At 37.2% G+C, this 22,250-nt stretch overlaps 1 non-coding gene across 1 annotated transcript; it reads left to right on the forward strand.

Moving 5' to 3' along the window:
* The first annotated feature begins 2,853 nt into the window (after positions 1-2,853).
* LOC112907207 (U6 spliceosomal RNA) lies at positions 2,854-2,960 on the forward strand. Its single transcript, XR_003232739.1, has one exon. It is a non-coding gene; the product is annotated as a U6 spliceosomal RNA (small nuclear RNA).
* The last annotated feature ends 19,290 nt before the right edge of the window (positions 2,961-22,250 follow it).

A 22,250-nucleotide genomic window follows, 5' to 3' on the forward strand; every position in this document is an offset into this window, starting at 1 on the left:
CTTTTTCAAAAAGAATAATACCACAGCTCAAACTAAGGAAACCAGAGATGTGATAGGACGCTATTTTGTAGTGGGTACACAAAGGGCTTGTATTTGAATTAAAAAATATCTTCACATTTTTTTTCACATTTAAAGAAAATGTGTCAAAGACCACATATGAAAAGTCAATTTTTAAATATGTGCTCTAGTAAATATCTAGGCAAACTAAAATTGTTATGATTGATTGAAATAATTGATTGCAGCCTGCCAACTTTCCCTTTCTTAATTATAAAATACAATTTCCGTTTTGCACTTTCCAACCCAAGGTTTACAAAAGCTGAGAGAACTCTTCTGCTCAGCCTCTGATTATATCAGCAGTGCCACTTTTTCAGGTCCTATCAGATTGGGCTTGGATGATAATTACTTGGGAAGTGTTTGATCTCAATGACGAATACATGATTAGTTTTTCATGAAATCAGTCAACCACACCGCACAGCACTACTCATGTGAAACCTTGTTGATTTAGCTGTTAGAAAGCACACATCTCCCTCAGTTCAGATATGGGACATCAGTCTTTGGGGAAAAGAGGGTGGAAAAAGGGCAAGTTTATGGGTAATGATATTGCAGAGACAGATATTTAAGGTTTGCTAATTTTCTTCTCAATTATACTCCTCTCTTACCTACTCCATGGCCACAGATTCCATCTCAGTTGTGAAATATATCTTTTCTCAAAAAAAAAAAAAAAAGATTTCATGACACCTTTGCTATCTCTCAACCCCTTAGAGGGTTTTGCCCTGATGAATAATATTTTATATGTGAAATGTTTATGTGATTTTTCACGGAGTGATAACCTCGCTACCGCTTAACTTTGATGCATTGCGATCACTGGTTCTCTTCACTAAAGTGCTTTTACACACCCCTCCCATAAATATATGGCTACTTTTCCTAAAAGGCCTGGGTTGAGGGTGTTTTGTTTCTTTGTTGATTTGTATCTCTGTGTGTGCGTTTTTCTATGATATAGGCTGTTTTTTCTAAGAGTCAGTGTTACTTGCATTTTCTTAAATTTCGAGTGATCTAATACTCAGAGATCAGATAAAAGGATTCAATTGTCAGTCTTTACAGAGCGTGCATTTGTTTAAAGAGGTAGAAGCATTGCACTTTGAAAGAAAAAGGAAATAGATTTTATTTTCCGTATTTGCCTGGCCTCGCTGACTTTAAGAAAAGCCCTAAAATAAAGAATTCTGTAGATTATTTTTTAATGAAAAGAAGCTTTATAAAAATAAGGTTTCAAGTCTTCAGCTGCATTCTCATAATTAAAAACTCACTTTAAAGGAAGAGCATACAGACATTTCTTTCATTTGGATCATCCTCTTTTAAAAAAAACCCTCAACACATCAATATATTTGAGCAAGATGCCTTAAAAAGTATGTCCAGCTCTTTGTGGGTAAAAGAAGGTGGAGAGTTAGTAAGCGTGATTGAATATTTCAAAATCTAAGCCCTGGCTTTGATGCAATAACTGAGACACTGGGATATTTTAGACCAGGGTTTCTCAAACTCAGCACTGTTAACATTTTGGACTAGTTCATGGTAATTCTTTGCTGTGCAGGCTGTCCTGTGCCTTGTGGGATGCTTGGCTATTTTCCTGGTGTCCACCCACTAGACGCCAGTAACACCCCACCCCCAACCTCAGTCTCAACAGTCACTGACATCTCCAGACATTGCCAAATGATCTATGGAAACAAAACCATCCCCAACTGAGAACTACTATGTTAGACAAGAAAATTTGAGAAGGATGGGCTTACATTATCCAAATAATTGTTTTTACTTCCTCCTACAGATAAGCTTATTTTTCTTATGGAGGGTGAGGAATGCTACAGATTTGTATCATTTATTTAGCAGAAGAGAAATCAGGCATTAATGCATGTTAATGAGGCATATTTGTCCAGTAGATAAAGAAAAGACTGAATAATATGCAAATAGCAATGACTAGTTATGACCACAGCCTCTCGCCATTTTTATAACAAAGCAGTTCTATAGCTGAAGCTTAGCTTTTTGGATTAAAAAAAAAAGTAGAAAGAATATAATCAAAAGGTGTGATGGCTAAAAGAGCAGACATTTCATTGTGATGATAGGTTTGGAATAAATTTGATAAATTCTAACATTACAATTAGGTCACCTTATTGATAGAAGCTGTCTAAACGTATCCTTATTACACTAGGAAAACATATGATGTCTTCACAACATTGTGAATATAACCAAATTGAAAATGAGCAAAAACCATGGCATGGCTACAGGACGATTACCTCAGTGCTGTGAAATCTTCATCCACTCCTCACATAACTATTATCTCATTATCCTGTTCCAGAGGAAGAACAGGCAGGCTGACAAAAAATTTTTAAGACTTTAAAAATTAAACTGTAGTATACTGCAATTCTGTAATTTGCAGCTAATGAACGCATTTCAGTGTTGAGCAGCAAGCACACTAGTAATGACACGAACACCACTGATTTGGAGTAATAAATTTAGAACATGGCAGACTCATATTAGTATAAGAAGCTCAAACATTCATTTCACATTAAGAAAACATATAGCCAACACTAGACCATCAAGATACCTATCTTTTTTTCTTCCAGCAAAGCCACGTGGCTTTAACAAGGAATCCCTAGTACTTGTATTTACATCTAAAATAAACCTGAAAAGCAACCATGGTGACTTGGTTCTTGTCACCACCATCAAAAGTGTGGTTTGATTATCAGTGCAATTATTTATTGCTATTGAATATGATGTTGTTGTCACTGGTTTAATTTTTTTTCTTATGGGCCACTCAAACAATTCTTCAAGATCTCCAAGTCAGCGTGTTGGCTGGTTCAAAGAATGCTTGCTTCGGCAGCACAAGTGCTAAAATTGGAGCGATACAGAAGAGATAAGCATGGCCCCCGAACAAGGATGATATGTGTATTTGTGAAGCATTCCATATTTTTAATGGCTTAATAACAGCTAAAGAAACTAACATTCATTGAGTTTTTAAAATGAGATTTTACAATGTGCCAAGTGGGGCTATAAACTCTACATATACCATGTAAAGATAGACACAGAAAGAGAGAGAGAGGCAGAGACAGAGACCTACGCAGAGGGAGAAGCAGGCTCTATGCAAGGAGCCTGATGTGGGACTCGATCCAGGATCCCAGGATCATGCCTTGAGCCAAAGGCAGAGCCTCAACCACTGAGCCACCCAGGCGTCCCTAGCCACAAATTATAATGCAATACTAATTTCAACAAGATTCCTAGGAAGTAACTCCAAGTCTTAATGCATTGCCATTATTTCACTGATATCACAAAAAGATTAAAAACCTACAAAGTCTTATAACATCGGTATGGGCTGGGAATGATACTAGCAAAATTGGCAGTTGGAGAGCACCCCCCCCCACACACACACACACAAACACTTTGTCACAAGGAGTCACTGCTAAACTAATGCTCCTTCACATCACACATGTTGAAAAAAACTTATAGGCAAAACTGTTACTCCTTTAGTTGGGCTCACATTTACAATCAGGTGCTTTGGAATGATGGATGGATCCATCGCTGAGGGTAAGGAGGCAGCAGCTTGGAGCACCATGACTGGAGGGCTGGGACTGCAGCTGCTTTTGCCACAAGATGCTTTCCCTCAGGCATTGTAGATCTTTTCTGCAAGAGGAGTTGCCTTGGGTGGTAGGTTAATAGGACTAACATCAGGGTTGCTATGACAGTGTGCCTGTAAGTAAGTGACGAGAGATGGCTTTATTAATAGAAACAATGAGGGCCAAGTCAGCCACATGAGGTCAGGAGGAAGAAGAAAAATTATGTTTGCAACAATTTGGGGGTCTCCACCTGAGCCCAGGTAAAGGAAGTCATGTCTTTGAAAGAGTGAAAATCTAGCCTTCTTTATCTATAGGGCCATCCAGAGTAAAGTCAAATTTCTACAGAAATTTAAAATGTTTGTAGCCCTAGGGAATGAACACAGACTTCTGAATCAAGGACAGGCATGAGATATAAGAATTGCCTAAGTATCTGAAAAAATAAGGAATTTACATTAAGCCTCCTTCTGAGCAAAGGATGATTGAGCTAAATGCCATTTCTGGCTGTTAAGAAAATAATGGAGGCTAAAATTACAGTCTATAAATATTAAATTTTCACAAAATGAAGAAAGGCTAGGGAGTTGTGCAAGTTGTCTGAGGATGGTAGAGATAGGATCAGTGGATCAAATGAAAATCGGAATCAGAGAATCAGCTTTCCTAGAACTATGAAAGCCAGAGACTAAGAGCAATGTATGCCATTTGCACTAAAATCTCCCTAATTTGAAACTCAAAAAACCAAAACAATACATTTTCAATTACCTAAGTTTGTTTATCCTTCTCTTTTTTAAGAACAGCATAGAAATAGCCTTGAATTACATTTTGTTTTAAATAAACCAACATTGAAGTAATGAAGTCTTTACATATTATTTTAACTGGTGGTCCAAACTCTCCCAGATAATGTATCTAGCTCCATTTATTCATCCATTCGTGAGCTACTGCCTAGTATGTGCTCAGGTCTCTGCTTGAGGTCACCTCATATGGTTAGCAGTTTTCATGAGACTAACTCACTTTCTGGGGGAAAGTCCTCTCTTATGTGGGCAGTTGAGAAGATGGTGACTCACTAAAGAACTTGATGAAGCTATAAAACACTTTCTTTCTTTTTTGGACCTGACTAGTCACTGATCATAGCCATTGGAAAATAGTTTATTCACAGGAATTAGGAACACATTTGTGAAAAAGAGTTCTGTGCTTCAGAAAGAAATTCCATGCTATGAAATTGGTTAGTCTCACTTCCTCTACAAAGACTCAATGTGGTCTGCTGATGATAGAAGAGTCTTATCCGGGCATCCCTGGTGGCTCAGCGGTTTAGCACCGCCTTCGGCCCGGGGTCAGGTTCCCTGCATGGAGCCTGTTTCTCCCTCTGCCTGTGTCTCTGCCTCTCTCTCTCTCTCTCTCTCTCTCTCTCTCTCTCTCTCTGTGTGTGTGTGTGTGTCTTATGAATAAATAAATAAAATCTTAAAAAAAAAAAGAAGAGTCTTATACAAAATCCAGCCCTTGGACAAACACCTGAACAGTGGTTTTGGCAGATGAACTACTCTGAGGGAATCATAGAGCCCCCTAAGAGAACCACTACTAAAATTGCCAATGCTGGTTCACATACATAATGTTATATGCAACATACTCATATACTTTAATCATTATTCTAGCTCAGAAATAAAGCAACAGAAAAGTTCTAAGTGGGTTAATTAGAAGGTAGGCACTATAAACCCAGGTGTCTCCAAGATCTTTGTGTCCAATGTGATAGCCACTAACCACATGTGGCACTGAACACTTGAAATAAAATACAAATCAATTTTAAAGATTTAGCATAAAAAAGGAATTTATAATATCTCGATAATATTTGTGTTGTTTACATGTCAAAATGATGACATTTTGGATATACTGAGTTAAGTGAACTATTTTATTAAAATTAACTTTACTTGTTACCTTTTAACATATTTTTAATGTGGCTACTAGAAAAGTTAAAATTACACATGTAGTTCACATATGTAACATGTGTCCTAATTCTTACCGACATGGAAAATCTGTGAAATATAGTTCCCCATTTTTTACTATTTGAAAGGATTCATTTTCTTGTTAAAATCATTCTACAACCCAGTGGCTTGGCCATTGCCACTCTTCACTTTATAGGTGAGAAAACTCAGAGGTTATGAAGCATGCCCTAGGCCATACAAGTAGTAATTGGTGAAACCAGGTCTACCTCACATTTAATCCATGTTTTGTGTCAGCCCTGTTCAAGCATCTCTCTTTCCTATTCTGCTGAGGTGATCTTTTAACTTAGATATGTGTGAGATGTGCTTAGAACAACTGAGTGTGAGATGTGCTTAGAACAACTGAATATTCTATAAGAACCAAAACACACAATTTGTTAAACACACTCAAAACAACTACAAACAGCACAGAGGCTAGTCAGAGTGGCATGGTTGGCCGATATTCTCTGCAACCTACTCCTCACAGGCATTTAGGATGGACAAGAGTGGATAGACACTCAGAGTCCAACTCGGCATCTAGGCATTCCAGACATTCCACGCATTTCCCCAGATCATTTCATTTATTCCTCAGACCAACTCTTACAGGTGAGATAGTCTCAGAATGGTTAAAGGATTTGTTTAGTATCTTAGGGGTAGCTGGTCAGTAACAAAGCCAAGACAGAACTTAAGTCTGATTTGTTTTCCCATACCATACTGTTTTTGGTCCTCCTTTTAATTCAAGCTCAACTTCCTGGCAGCTGGTCTAGACTCTCTGATACCAGCTGCTCTGTTTCCAAAACACATTCTAGTCCATAGCCCCGGACTGATTGAGAACAGGACCTACCTGAGAGAGAGCGGACACAGCCATAGCTTTCCTATGTGTGGGCAAGATACAGGAATCAGATTTCCCTTGTCAACATCTATGGTGTTTAGAGTTAGAAGAAAATAATAAATCTAGTGTCTTGAAGTACAAAAGTGAAAAATAATGGAAATAGTTCACAATGGAATTCAAATTCCAGAGACTCGATTAAAAAATGAGATCTAAGATTTAAAGCCAAAATAGAAGAAACCGGAGGACCCAATGATATCTAGAAGTGAAGGTTTGAGGAATTCTGCAGACAGTGAGCAGAAATCTGGTATCATATTTAACAAGGTTCTCTGACTGACCTGAATGGACATTCAGGGTATACCTAATGACAGATGGGTCTCAAATGAAACAGAGCTTGGCTCATGCTGGTCAATACCATCCATGGTGGACTGATCAGTTCCTGTAGCAGAGGTAAGACACCAGAAAGAAAGAATTTTCTACCTACATATGTAATTGTGTAATTCTACATTGACTATTTAGTTTTTGCTATTTCATAAGGTTCCTTAACTCTGGCCATTTCAGTTCCCAGATTTCAGAAAGTGCTAGAAAGTTAATTGTGCTCTCATTGCCGCTCATGTTCCAAGTGCCAGTGGCAATGCTCCACAGTTGACGAGACTTGGAGAAGTTTCCATCCAGCCTTCTGAATCTCTGCCTGACTTCTGAGGCCACACTGTTAATCACTCTGCTGTCACATGGGGTCTGTAAATAAGAGAAGGAAATAAGGCTTGGAAGATTGGTCGGGATCAGAGTGAGGAAAGATACATTTTCCAGGATAAGGAGTTTGCCATTTATCCTCAAGGCAATGGGGGAACATCGAAATTGTATGGATAGTGAAGTGGCATATCAACGTGTATTTTACAGTGATTCATTTCAGTTTTGGTGGATTCGTTTTGAGTGCTTTTAACAATAGTGTGTTCCTTTATTAAAATTTAATTCACACTGTCATTATCTCTCACATATTACCAAACATGTGGTAATTTCATTGAAAGGACAAAATCAAGGAATTTTCAGATTATTCATTTATACTCTTCTTTAGAGAAAGTTCTAAATACATGAAAGCTTTAAATCGCTACTAGAAGATACTAAACTAGAACTATTCAAATGCCCTGTGGTTTCTTTTGTTTAAAAAAAAAGACTTTATTTTTCAGAACTGTTTTAGGATCATATCAAAATTGAGAGAAAGTTACAGACATTCCCGATACTTCCCCTACCCTTACACATGCACAACCCCTCCTCTATCAAGAGGGGATATTGGTCCCATCAGAGTGGGACATTTGCTATAATTACTGAACCTACATTAATACATGTCCTCTATCTTCTTAATATGTCTTCTATCTTCTTGTTATTTGCTTCCAAAGTCAAAAAGATAATTGAAATAAGCCAATTCTAGTATTTAAAACTGTAGCATATTCTATGTAGATAACTTTGTCTAAGTTTGTGTTACTTTATACCAGGTTGAAACAATAATAGGGTGATAAGTGAGATAAAAAGTTCTAAGATTTTATGGCAGACTTTCCCCTATAAAATTTTAAAGAAATGTCAAGCACATTAAACCAAATAACCACTGAAATGTGTACATGCACGTCTTCCAGACTTCAAAAATATAATGTTTTTAGACAGGCTTTGTTGTGTGATTGTTCTGAATCTTCTTGGCATTTATAACAAATATCAGGCTCAAAAAAATGTCAGTTTCATTATAATAAGAGCCAACATTGACTGAGCCTGTATTATGATCCAGGCTTTGTTTATTAATTCATTCATTCATTCATTTCACAAATATGTGCTGAAGACCTAGTAGATGCTAGACCACTATTAGCAATATTCTAAATGCTAGATATGCAGCACTGAATAAGACAGACAAATATCTTGACATCATGAAACTTTTACTTAGTAGGCAAGGCATATCTGTTTATCTTGTTTGGGGCATTTTTAATATATAAGGTAGTACTATATGTTTTCTGCTGATAGAATGATAGAACTAATGATGATGAAGGGGAGAGGATAATAGTAGATGTGGGTCCCTTGATTAAGTGAGAAGGGAAGGAAATAGAATACACATACATTTATCTGGCTCTAAAACTTATGCCCTTTCCTTTTCACCATATGGAAAGGAAACACACACGCACACACACACACATATACACACACAATGTATCTGCGTCCCCTTTGGCATGATATAGATAGAGATATAATATAGATATAGATTCACGTATATATATGAGTAAAATGCCATAGAGGATAAAAACAGAACTGTTTAGCATCTTGTTCAGAGGGATGGTTAGTTAATTAAGCATAACTGTTTTAAATGCAAGTAAAGTCATTTTAAGAGTTGTAGAATGTATAAATATGTAATATATACATTAGACATTTATATATGACACACAGACACACATATCGTATATAACATATACTCACTTGAATTTATACATAACCATATGAATATATAATGCTTTTTTAAAAGTCATCAAAATTTTATAGTTATTTTTATGCTACCTAGAAGTGAAGATTTAAGAAAATTTCTCATTTTCCAGGTAATAAATGGCAGTACTGATCTGGATCCCTTGATACTAGGAAAGCTTTTTTGCAAGATTAAATGGGATTACCATCAATAGGCCCGCAGGATGTTTGGTTTTGAATTAAAATATAGAAACCTTATTAACAAAATTTACATTCCTGCCTTAACCTTAATCTAATTTTACTGATATCATGGCTTCTAATAGACAGTTATACTATAGAATGTAGAATGGCACAAGCCTCGTAGCCCTTCTTTGTCATCCTAATCAGAAGCCCCTGATCACTCCAGAGGAAAAATAGTTGCATGAATTTTAAACTGGTCATCATATTTACATTTTTAAAAAAATGTATTACAAATCAATATTTTATTCATGAAAACATTAAATGTTATATTGCTACCAAAACATCTTGTAGTAACTTGAAATTTATTCTAAAACAGAGAGTTTCCTTTTGCTTTTTGCCTAAGTACTGTTCTGTAGCTGTTGTATTTCCCAAGACCAGTGACAGCAGCTTCATTCTCTAATAGAAACAGTTTACCTGGGCCCTCTGCAAACAAGGCCTTAACCCCAAGGAATTGCTTTAATTGGCAACAGGCTTTGTGAGGAGACAGAGGGGCCTCGGTTTTTCACACTCTCCCACAGGGAATTACTTTCACTGTCATTTACCAGGAGCTTGGACAGAAAAGGTGGGACTTCAAAGTGAAATATGGAAATAAATTATTTTGAGACCTTCTCAATGATCCATTCTTAAATAGTCCCTGTAAATTCTTCACTTATATAGAAATTATCAAACAAATAAAATAATTTAAAACAGGGAGAGAGGGTGTGCTATTGAGTCCAACATGCTCACTCACTTGTTTAAGTACTGCAGAAGGATATGATGATGGTCATGGCCTCAAAGTTAAGGGCAATATATTCAATTTGCAATCAAATCAAATTTCTGTATATGTCAATGCAGAAAACATTCTTGTGCAGAATATTCTTTAAGTTTCACAAATTTATCCATCTGAAAATTTCTACAGTAGCATCCTAACTTAGCTTTCAGATCCAGAAAAAAACAAGACGGAAGACCATATCTTTGACGTGTTTATTCTCTAGGAAAGAGGATAGTTTTATATACTTTACTCTCAAATCATGGCAGACAGACAATTCAACATGTTTATTTTTTTCAAGTATAAAAAACTGGAAGTATATGTGCACTAAGAAAGAAGCAATTCTTCCTAAAGCATGAGCACCACAGGACCAAATCCTTCAGAGGTAATATCATAATGCCTGGACCGCAATGGAAGATAATTATTAAGATTAAAAAAATCTAAAACTTGGGAGGTGAAGGACTCTGCCAACTTTAGTTCTGTCACAAATCAGCTTTGCATATAGCTGACAGAGAAAGAGAGAGAGAACTTATAGAAAAATTTGCTCTGAAAAGTTAAGGCAACTCCAACTTACCCTGACATTACAGAATATTCTGTCCAAGTGAAATAGAATGTAAGTCATAAATGTAAGTCACACATATCATTTTAAAAGTTCAAAAACCATTTCTAAAAAGAAAGATAAAATTAATTTTAATCAAGTCTTTTTTTAAAAGATTTTATTTCTTTATTCACAAGAGACACACACAGAGAGAGAGAGAGAGAGAGAGAGAGAGAGAGGCAGAGACACAGGCAGAGGGAGAAGCAAGCTCCATGCAGGGAGCCCAATCCAGGACTTAATCCCAGGACTCTGGGATCACGCCCTGAGTCAAAGGCAGATGTTCAACTGCTGAGCCACCCATGCGTCCCAATCAAATCTTTTATTTAACCCAATATATTCAAAATATTATCATTTCAACATATAAACAATAAAAGATTATTGAGATATCTGCATACATTTTTTCACATTAAGCCTTCAAAATACATTCTGTATTTACACTTACATCTCAATTTGGACTAATCGCCTTTCAAAGGCTCAGTAGCCACACATGGCCAGTGGCTACTATTACTCCTACTATTACGGATAGTTGTTTTAGAGCATGGACCACACACAAAGACTTTCTCATTTTGTTCTTAATTTTCTCTCTTCTTTCCTTTCCTCCCTTTCTTTCTTCTCTTCCCCTCTGTTTCTCTTCCTTTCCCTCTCTCTCTCCTTCTGAGTCTGTGCATGCTAGGTACTGAGGATACAATACTTTGCAAGATAGGCCTAAACCCTAAATCATGAGAACACTGCCTTCTTTCAAAAAAAATTAAAAGCACTATTTAAAGATAAAACAGCATACACTAGTTAGAATTCACCCACAAATATGGCTACAAGCTTTCTGGCAGGTGAGAGAAAGTGACAGGCATTATCAGTTACCACAATTCACAGTATACATGGTCCAGAGTCATTAAGATAAACTCAAACCAGTTTCTTCAAAGGAAAACGATTCTCCTCTGACTTGATAAATCTAAATATGAATACAAAATGGTGGACTGCTCTATAAATGGTGCATGTGGTGCTTTTTCAGAATAACTTGAAGAAATAAGACTGCAGATCTTCAGCTCTATAACACACAAGAAGCCAGAAGTCTACTGTTCAGTATTCCCTGATAACCTCACACAATACCCACGGAAAAAGCTAATCTTTGTAAAAAGACTTGGACTCTGGGGAACAAATTGTTTAATAAAACTGTTAGTATTGTTTTATTATTACATACATTTTATTCAATTCAAATTCCTGAACAGCTGGGTGTCCTTCTTTGTTATAGATATAAAAGTAATGAGCCTTTAACCTAGAATAGTAATAGGAGGATCACAGAGCTGAAACCAAGACTCATGAACATAAGATCATGAAAAATCCATTAAAAACTTAATATAAAAGAAACATATTGTATTTTTATCATCAATAAACAAATATAGAGAATAAATTTCATTTAAATATCACCAAGCCCACAAAGTATGAAGAACTCACAAAAAGATAAGTGCCTTGGATTACGGTTCTTTAAGAACTGAAATTCGTTTTTTTTATGTGACACAAAGGGAGAGATTCACGTGGGCTTGACTAAAAAGAACTGAAAGTGTTTTTTGCCACATCATTTTTTTGCTAGAGGAATATAATTTTATTTATTTTTTTAAAGATTTCATTTATTTATTCATGAGAGAGAGAGAGAGAGAGAGAGAGAGAGAGAGGCAGAGACACAAGTAGAGGAACAAGCAGGCTCCATGCAGGGAGCCTGACGTGGGACTCGATCCGGGGTCTCCAGGATCATGCCCTGGGCCGAAGGCGGCGCCAAACCGCTGAGCCACCCAGGCTGCCCATATCATTTTAAATAGAATATTTAAATTTCCAAACAAATTGTATTAACATTTACGTCTCTCACCAGCTAACTGAGGTTAAATATGCACCTGCCTCAAAATGCAGAGCTACCTTGGGAGTGAGATTGTGCTTCCCTTTAATACAGGAGTTTCAAATAGGTAATGCTCTCAATCTCTCAAGAGGGAAGCTTTAAGATTTTAATAGATAATAAGATCCACAAAATGTGGCCAGTGGCATCAAGCTCCCCTGCATCTTCCTGTCATTCAAACACACACAGCAGATAATAGTTTACTGTACATTGACCGTGGTTTCATCTAAAGGTGAGAGGGACGAGAAAAAATAATTTGGTGCACTATATAGCTTTTAAAAAGGATATTGATACCATGCCACCATTATGTTCACTAGAAGACACAACTAAAATATCAAGGGTTCTTCAAGGCTAAATGAAATGGCTAAAGATGTATTTGTTGATTTCTAAAGAAATAATACCAAGACACTGGAATGATAACTCACCACCCTCATAATTGAAAGGGTCCTGGCTCTCTCTAAAGCAAGCAGGTCTCTAGATTACACAATGATGTTAAAGCTATCGCATGATGTGTTGTGGAACATGCTTGATTTGGGGAGATAGGAGAAAAATCATTCAGACATTTAACTGGAACCAAGTCTATTCTTTATCTTTTCTCTTATTGTGGATCTTTTATTTCTCTTAAAACAAAAATTGTAATAATTACTCTGAAATCCAGTGTAGAGCTGTAATCACCATCCATCATCTTAGGTTGACAAACAATCCATTTATGCACTGAAAGCTTTCTAAATATACATGCAGGATGGGATATAGAAACTCGTATACATAGGAAAATCACCACCCACCCTTCAGGGAATTAGAATTTTTTTCTCAAATAGGAGGAACATGTGCAATGACATATCCTTTTTTCTTTTTAGTTGACAATTGTCTCCCTTTTCTGTGGATCCTAATGGTGAAATAATGGATCCTGCCAACCATTATGAGCTTCGACCCATCTGGGGACCCATAACTTTTATTGTGGTCCATTATCTGGCCATTAGAGGCCACAAGTGTCCTCAGCACAATTGTGTAACATTGTGCTGAGGGAAAGGTGTGGAAACTGTGGAGGCAGCAGGTTTTTCTAGTATCTGAAGCCATGGAAACTCCAAAACCTCCTATATTGCGACCATTCATTTTCCTTATGCTGAAAATTTTATAGTGTATGCCTCTTGGATAAAGTTTCCTTATCCAGCCCTGCCAGAAAACCAAATATTGCACCCAGTACTGGCATGAAACCTCCTCGTTTTCTTTTTCTAGGAGAGAGCAGTCCTGATGCTGAGAGGGCTGGTTATATCTATTTAGCTCAGAAAACAATATGCTCTAATTGTAGAGAATATTTACTCCCACTAATCATACTGTAGGTGGAGAAGTGACAAAGGGGAGGCCTGAGGCTTCTCGAGAGCAGCACCAACTGTATGTGGTATGCCTTAAAGAGGAAGACTGCTGCAAAGATAGGAGACACACAAGCAACAGGAAGTGAAGCTTCCTGTCTGTGTGAGTCTCCTTACCAAAAGAAAACAAGTGCATCATTTTCGATCCTTCTCCCTTTGTTAGCTACCGGCAAGCTTTTTGATGTGCCACTAATCACCATCATCATCATTAATTTCTATTTGTGATAGCTCTTTGATCACAACCACACACTTTGTTTAACTTACAAAAAAGTGAAACTCGTATACATTGGCCCCATTTTCTGGGCCCAATGTAGAGTATGTGGAGCCCAGAAGAGGGCAAGGGCAACCACACACTTTGTTTAACTTACAAAAAAGTGAAACTCGTATACATTGGCCCCATTTTCTGGGCCCAATGTAGAGTATGTGGAGCCCAGAAGAGGGCAAGTGCTTCATAAGTAATATAGTAAATGTTTCCCACTTCCCTTGTCATCCACCTCCCAATCCTCTCATCATTTTGAAAAGATTCATGGCTGGTTGTCCCCACCTTAATTCTTACATCAGACTCCACATCTTCCATTAGCGAGAGCATAGGTGAGAAGTCTTTAGGTTAAGGTCATCTCTGCAGCACCCTGACCAAAGAGGGCAAAGAGGCCATTACTGAGAAGCCTCTAATGGTTTTCTCCTGAAGTCTGTGAGTCTACAAGTCAGGAACCTTAATTAAGAAAGGCCAACAGATCACTCCATAGAATTCCCCAAAGTGGGTAATTTGTGTGTTTACTGCCAAACACTATCCAGCAGTGATTATTAAACAATATTTAATCAACTATGTTTACTAGGCACTTACTATGTGTAACGCCTTGTTCTAGATGACAGAGGACTGTGATAAATAAGACAGATGAAAACTCCTACTCTACAAGTAGTTTCTTCTAGTGAAGAAAAGGAGAAAAAATATAAATAATCAGATAAGAAAATATCAAACAATTGCTGTGAAGACAATAGAAACATCCTGTTGGTGGAGGGCCAACATATATTATTAGGTGGTTAGGAAAGGCCTAGCTCTGATATGCTGACATTTATTCTAAGAAGCAAGTTGTCATGAAAGATCATGAAAAAACATTTCATTAAAGAAGCTGGAGCAAAGACTCCAGAATTTCACAAAAGAAATGTCCTTGAGGAATGGAGAGAAGTGCAGAGTGGCCAGAAAGGAGGGACCAGATGTGGAGGCTGAAGAGGAACAATAGTGAAGTGGGAAGAGAAGGAAGTGGGTTGGTGCCAGAAGAGGTTAGCCAGGAGTCAAAGGGCTGACATGGTTTGTGTTTTTATTATACCTGAGTACAACAAAAAGCCTTGAAAGTTTTCAAGCAAGGTTGAGATTTTTTTGGTAATTATTTTCTAAAAAGAGCATTCAAGTCACCTCATTGAAGATTACTTATGTGGAGGGGGGATGGATTTAAGAGTGGCATAGGAAGGATAAAAAAGATGTGGTATACACACACACATACACACAATGGAATATTACTCAGCTGTAAAAAAAGAATGAAATCTTGCCATTTGCAAACACATGGATGGATCTAGAAGGTATTGTACTACGTGAAATAGGTCCATCAGAGAAAAAAAATTCCATATGATTTCACTCATATGTGGAATTTGAGAACAATGAACAAAGGAAAAAAGAGACAAAAAAAAAGCAGACTCTTAAATACAGAGAACAAACTGGTAGTTACCAGACAGGATGCGGGGTGGGAGGGATGGATGAAATAGGTGAAGGGGAATAATAATACACTTATTATGATGAGCACTGAGTACAGAATTGTGGAATCACTATGTTGTACACCTGAAACTAATATAGTGCTGTATGTTCATTATACTTGAATAAAAATAACAATAATCTAAAAAACACAAAGAGTGACATAAGGAGCCAGTTAGAAGGAGAGCATTACAATACCCTGAGCACTATTAAACTCATCCTGGCTTGAACTGGGGTGGAAGTGATAAAGTGGGAAAGAAATGTAGAAGTTCAGGATATACTTTAGCTGAAGAATTGAAAGAACTTGCCAAGGTTTTAGTAGTGAATATGGTAAAAGAAATAATGAATCAGGTATGATTCATCCCTAACAACTGGTCAATAGCTCATTGAGACAAGGGGAAGCTTGGGGATGTGAACCATACTCTTAAGGACCATGTGAAATCTTAGTTTCCTCTTAGACACCCTCTCAAAGACATCAAGTAATAATATGGATAGATGATACTGGAGAGAGAATATGGCTTAAAACAGATTTGGGATTTAAAGGTATAAAAAGGGGCAGCCCAGGTGGCTCAGCGGTTTGGGGCCGCCTTCAGCCCAGGGCCTGATCCTGGAGACCCGGGTCGGGCTCCCTGCCTGGAGCCTGCTTCTCCCTCTGCCTGTGTCTCTGCCTCTCTCTCTGTGTGTGTCTCTCATGAATAAATAAAATAAAATATTAAAAATAATAATAAAGGTATAAAAAGGAGAGATTCTGGGGCCAAATTCTTGATCTCTCAAACTTTGGAGGTAGAAGAAACCAGAGATGGAGGCTAAGAAGGAACAATTGATGGAATAGGAAGAAAATTAGGGGTGTGTGGTATCACAGTAGAAAATAAACAGGACTCCCACATATGTTTCAAGCATAGATGCTTGCAACTAAGGCAGACTATTTATGTGCCCCACTGACCTATCCACAGAATTGTCTGGTTTTGTTTATTATTCTTAGATATGGCAGTAAGCACATTGACAAATCCATTCATTTTTAAATTCTTTTATTTAAATTCAGTTAACTAACATTTAGTGTACTATTAGTTTCAGAGGTAGAGTTCAGTGATTCATCAGTTGCATATAATACCCAGTGCTTATTACATCTCATGCCTTCCTTACCGTATAACGCTCAGTTACCCCATCTCCCCACCCTTCTCCCCTCCAACAACCCTCAGTTTGTTTCCTATACCTAAGAGTGTCTTATGGTTTGTCTCCTTCTCTGATTTTGTCTTATTTTATTTTTCCCTCCCTTCCCCTATGATCCTCTCTGTTTTGCTTCCTAAATTCCACATATGAGTGAAATCATGATATTTGTCTTTCTCTATTTTGATTAGTATAATATCCTCTAATTCCATCTGTATTGTTGCAAATGGTTTCATTTTTGATGGCTGAGTAATATTCCACTATATAATATATGCCTCCTCCTATTCATTCATTCATCTGTCGATGTATATCTGGGTTCTTTCCATAGTTTAGCTGTTGTGGACATTGCTGCTATGAACTTTGGGGTACAGGTGCCCCTTGGAATGCTACATTTGTATCTTTGGGGTAAATCCCTAGTAGTGCAATTACTGGGTCATAGAGTAGCTCTACTTTTAACTTTTTGAGGAATCTCCATACTGTTTTCCAAAATGACTGTGTTTTAAGTATCATACAACTGGCCTGGCTACTTTTTCTTCTTCAGAAAACATTAATTTAAAAAAAATTTTGAGGGGCACCTGGGTGGCTCAGTTAAATGTCTGCTTTCAGCTCAGGTCATTATCTTGGGATCTTGGGATCAAATCCCACATTGGACTCCCTGCTCAGTGGGGAGTCTGCTTCTCCCTCTCCCTCTGCCACTCCTCCTACTTGTGCTTTTTCTCTCTTGCTTTCTCTATCAAATAAATAAATAAAATCTTTTAAAAGTACTTTTAAAATAAAAAATAAAAAGGTTTTTGAGTAAGGGCTTTCCCAAATGACATGTTTCCTCAACACAATCTACTGAAGTTGGAGGATGAAGGCCCAATTACCATGGCTGTCAGGCCTTTCTTCATTTCAGATTCAGTTGTTCTAACACCATGCATAGCATCAGTCATGTGTACAAATATGTTAGGCAAATGCACGTGCTGCCTAATAAAACACCAATATCATTACAGGAATTACATTTAGTGAGAGCATTATAAAAGGAATGCCCTGATGCCTTGGGTTCTATGCAAATACACACATAAGGTTTTACTTAGACATTTTGTGAACCCTTTCTGTGGTTTTGTGCAATTCTTGCCTGTGTTGTTTATGACTAATTTATTACCGCTTGGTGCTAAAGATGTTTGCTAGAGAATATTCCCGCCTTTCTTTAAGAAGGTACACTGGAATATGTGGTCATCTCATATTTTAATGTCATATTTATTAAACCTGGATTATTCACAACCATCAGGTGACTTTCCTAAAACTCCTACTTGATCATGATCATGTTCTCATGGTTAAAGCTCTTCACTGTCTATTCATTGCCTGTGAGACCAAGTCCCAACCCTACTATAAAGTCCTTCCTGGCTTGCCCTTCGGCTACTTTTATAGCCTTTTCTATGGCCAGACAGCCTAACACCCTATATTTCAGTTCTGAATGTTGCTATTTGTGACTACCTAAAGATGTAGACACTTCCCTCTGTTTCATACCATAACCCCTTTGCTCAACACTACTCCTTCTGCTTAAAATGTCTTTCCCTTTCCCTCAGCATCTCCTACTCCATATGATCCCCAATTTAATACTTTTTACTCTGTGATCTATGAAACTTATACTTTATTTATCTGTGTCTTTCAGAACCTTGAACAACTCCTGGCCCATAATATACATTTTAATCTACACAAAGCATTAAAATGAACTCATGCTCAGTGTCCTGTCATCCATGAAGCTTTTGCTAAACCTGTTTTTTCCCAAAATGAATCAACCCCTCCATCCCTGTCCCCACTGTACCCTATTTATAAGCCAGTCAGACTATCTCTAATACTTAATCACCTTGCTGTCTTCTTTGTTAGTCTATAAACTCCTTTAAGGATTCTATTTTATGCATTATCTCCTGTGTCTAGATTAGTACTAGGAATAAAATATCATGGAAGACACAAAATAAAAAAGTTATCATTTGGCAAGGATATCTGTTTCAGATATGAGGCATTGTAAAAGAGAATTTTCAACTGCCTCTAACAATATGACTTAAAATATAACCTCAAGGACTATTTTTACATTACCTTTTCTATTTGGCATAGCAGCATAAAAAAAGAGGCTGCAACAATGCTATATTCATTCAGCCAAGTTTATTGATCACTTTTCCTGTATAAGACATGACCTCTGAACCCAAAGAGATTACAGCTCACACAGTGGGATGTATAAACGAATATCACTATACAAGGAGTTATGTTATAAATACTCTTTAAGGGCTAGAGATGTTTAGAAGAAGTAAACCAAAGGGTTTCATCCTGGTTGGACCATGGAATGCTCAGAACAAAGGTGACTTCTGAGCATATTTAGGAAGGGCAGTGAAAGTTTTAAAGACAATAACAAAATGCGGAAAGCATTTCATAAGGAAAAACACAATCACTAGCGATGACATTGGAGAAGGAAACTGGAACATAAAAAGAGAAAATGGTCACCAATAGCATTGGTATGGTTTTAAACCAGGGATTAAGCATAAATCACTTATGTATAAACATAAATCCAAACTCCATACGTGGAGCTTTTAGGTCAGTAAGTCCAGATAGAACTAATAATAGATCTCTTTGAAAGGTTCCCCTGGTGATTCTGAGGCCAGTCACTGGCAGAGGGCATGAAAGGCAAATTAGGGCTATAATTTGGAAGAGTGGCCAGTGAGGCTAGGAGTAGACTCTAACATAAAAATTTGAGACCTTAAATCGGGAACCGTCATTCCTCCAGAAATGTAAAATCTGACTAGATTTAGAGAGATGGAACACTATAAAACGAACACCAAAAAAAAAAAAAAAAAACGAACACCACCACACTAAGGATGAAGTGCCAATGGGAGATACAGACTAGGAACACTAAAGAAATTCAGACAAGAACTGATTTCGTTAGGGAAGATTTGATAAGGCTGTGACTGAGCCCTGAAACATTAAGGCTGGTATGCCACATGCCTGATCACAAATGACAACTCCTCAGCCTATCCTAGACATCCTTAGACATGGCAGCCTTTCTCACTGAGCCCGGACTAAGCCTCAGAATCTTTCTCAACACAGCACTAACCCACTCCAACTGATCAGAGTCAACCTGCAGGCTAAAATTCTTTGCCATTCCTAATATAAATAATCAGAAAAGAAAGTCAGATGCATTTCAGGCAATAGTAAGAAATGTAAGTCAGAGTGGAGGCAATCAAGTTCACAGCATGTTTTTCAGGCTAGAAACTAGAAATCACATAGAAGAAAAATATGAGGGGAAAATTTAGAATGGTAGGCACAGGTCAGATTCTTAAGGACTCAAATATTTTTTATGCTGATTTCTGATTACTTGAGTGCCATTATCCAATAGGATTATAGTATAATGCTCTATTTGCATGTTTATCTCTATTCTTTATTTCCTAGGCTAGAAATGAAGCTGTGTGTAAAGAAAAAAATAGACTATTCTTTAGCCTTCAGACCCTTATTTCTGTATTATATCTATTCCTACAAAGATGCCACTCACTTATGCAGTGCCCTAGATATCTTTTCCCTTTCCTGAAGCCCTATGCCCACACAGTTAAAAATTTCCCTGGCCAGGGGTAAGAGCAAATTCACACTAAAATGTAAATGACTGATGCGATTGAAAGCATCAGCATGGTCTGCTTCAAGGGCACTGGACTTTTTAAATAGAGGACCAGAGGCTTTAAGCTAAGCAGAATTTCTCCACTGTGGCACTGTTACATTTTGAACCAGATAAGTCTTCGCAGTGGGGGACTGTCTCATATACTGAAGGAAATTTATCTGTATCCTTGGCCCTCTACGCATCAGATGTCAGTAGCAACCTTCAGTCATGACAATCAAAAATGGCTCTAGACATTATCAGAAATCCCCAGTGGGGCTAAAATCATCCTTAGTTGAGAATCACCGAGCTAAATAAATAGGTCTCATAATATGAAATTTCTTCTATTTGAATACTCCTGCAATCTCTTTACTATGCAACTAATGAAGCTGACCCTGACTATTATAGATCAACAAGTCTGATTGGCTGTCAAACTAGCAGTAGCCAAGGAAGCTTTAAAAACTCAGCAGTTTCTTTTTGAAAGGGTTTCTTGGTATCAATTCAAATAGAAACAAACGTAAATTGACATTTGTACTGACATTCCATGCATTATCATTGGGTTAACGTCTGGGAAGACAAGTTTTGCAAAACATTTTGGTAAAAGATACTTTGTGTAAATAAAGACAAATAGTGGGTTTGGGGCAAAACATGAGGATTTTGTCAGTATCTCCCAGGAGTCATAAGTGGTCTGACATTCTGGTTTGACAAAGGTGAGGCTAATATCAAATATATTACAACATGTGTTGGGAAGTACTTCCCATGCTTTTGAACATCAGACAACCAACATATTGGCTGCTTTTCAAGAAGCACAAACATATATATTTAAAAAAGAACTCTTTTTCTACTTCCTACTATTCTCTTATATTTTTAACATAATAACACCCATTTTCAATGGCTAATTAGTAAAATGAGACATATGTCAGAGGAGATAATTTCACTTGTGGCACTAGAATTTCGTGTTGGTGAATTCCAAAGTTTCTTTAGAAAGTAACAACCCCAACATATCTAAATAGTTTTTGCCTCTTAGCTACGCTTAGCAGTATCTTAATTCTATCTCAGATTCTCTGAGTATTATAACAGAAATATTCAACAGGCTTTGATGAACACATATATAAGTCATTTTTATATTAGTCTATATTATGAGTGTACCATAACACCTCTTGATTGGTAGATATAATGTACCTTAAACTCATGGTTTCCTAATCATGCCAAACTAGTAAATAAGAATTATAGCAGATTTCAACTCTTAAGCTAAGGATTTGGGATTTTTAATGTGGCAGCCATTGTTCCTCCAGAGCTTAAAATCTAGTTAGAGAGTAGATACTACCAGAAAACATTACCACACTTTGGGGTAGGTGCCAAATTAAAGATTTAGACTATGTATGCTAAGGAAATTCTAATCATTCCTTAGAAAGGGCTGACAATTATGGATTAAAATGTTATTAATTAATTATTCTTTAGTATGAACTAAGGTTACAGATTAAAAAAAAAAACAAACTTGACTACTATCCAAACTTCATCAATAAACAGTACTCCATGCTGGTTAAAAGCCTGACTCTGAGGCCAGAGAATCTGGGTTCAAATCCTACTTCCACCCTTCCATCACCCTGTGTGATTTGAGGCACATTGCTTAAACTCTCTGGGCCTCCATTTTCTTATCGCCACACTAAGTATAAATACGGTCTCCCTCAGAAGGCTTATGTCAGGGGATAGGAGGGTTACATGAATCAATCCACATGATGTGCTTAGGACAATGGCTGGCACATAGCAAGTACTAGAGAAGGGTTTGCTGCTATTATTCATTTAAAGGAAAACAGTGTCTGCAAGGCAGACTAGTAGATTGGCTAGGAATGCTCACCTTGGATCTGATCTGAATTCGAACACTTACTAGCTGTGAGACTTTGGACAAGTCCTATGACCTTTCTGAACCTCCATTTTCTCATCTATATGAAGAAAATAATGACTGTACTTACTTTTTTCGGTTATTTGAGAAATAAACATAGCAATGCACATTAAGTGCATGGCAACCTGCCTGTCATAGTATG

This window comes from Vulpes vulpes, chromosome 6, assembly GCF_048418805.1.
Source record: "Vulpes vulpes isolate BD-2025 chromosome 6, VulVul3, whole genome shotgun sequence".
NCBI lineage: Eukaryota > Metazoa > Chordata > Mammalia > Carnivora > Canidae > Vulpes > Vulpes vulpes.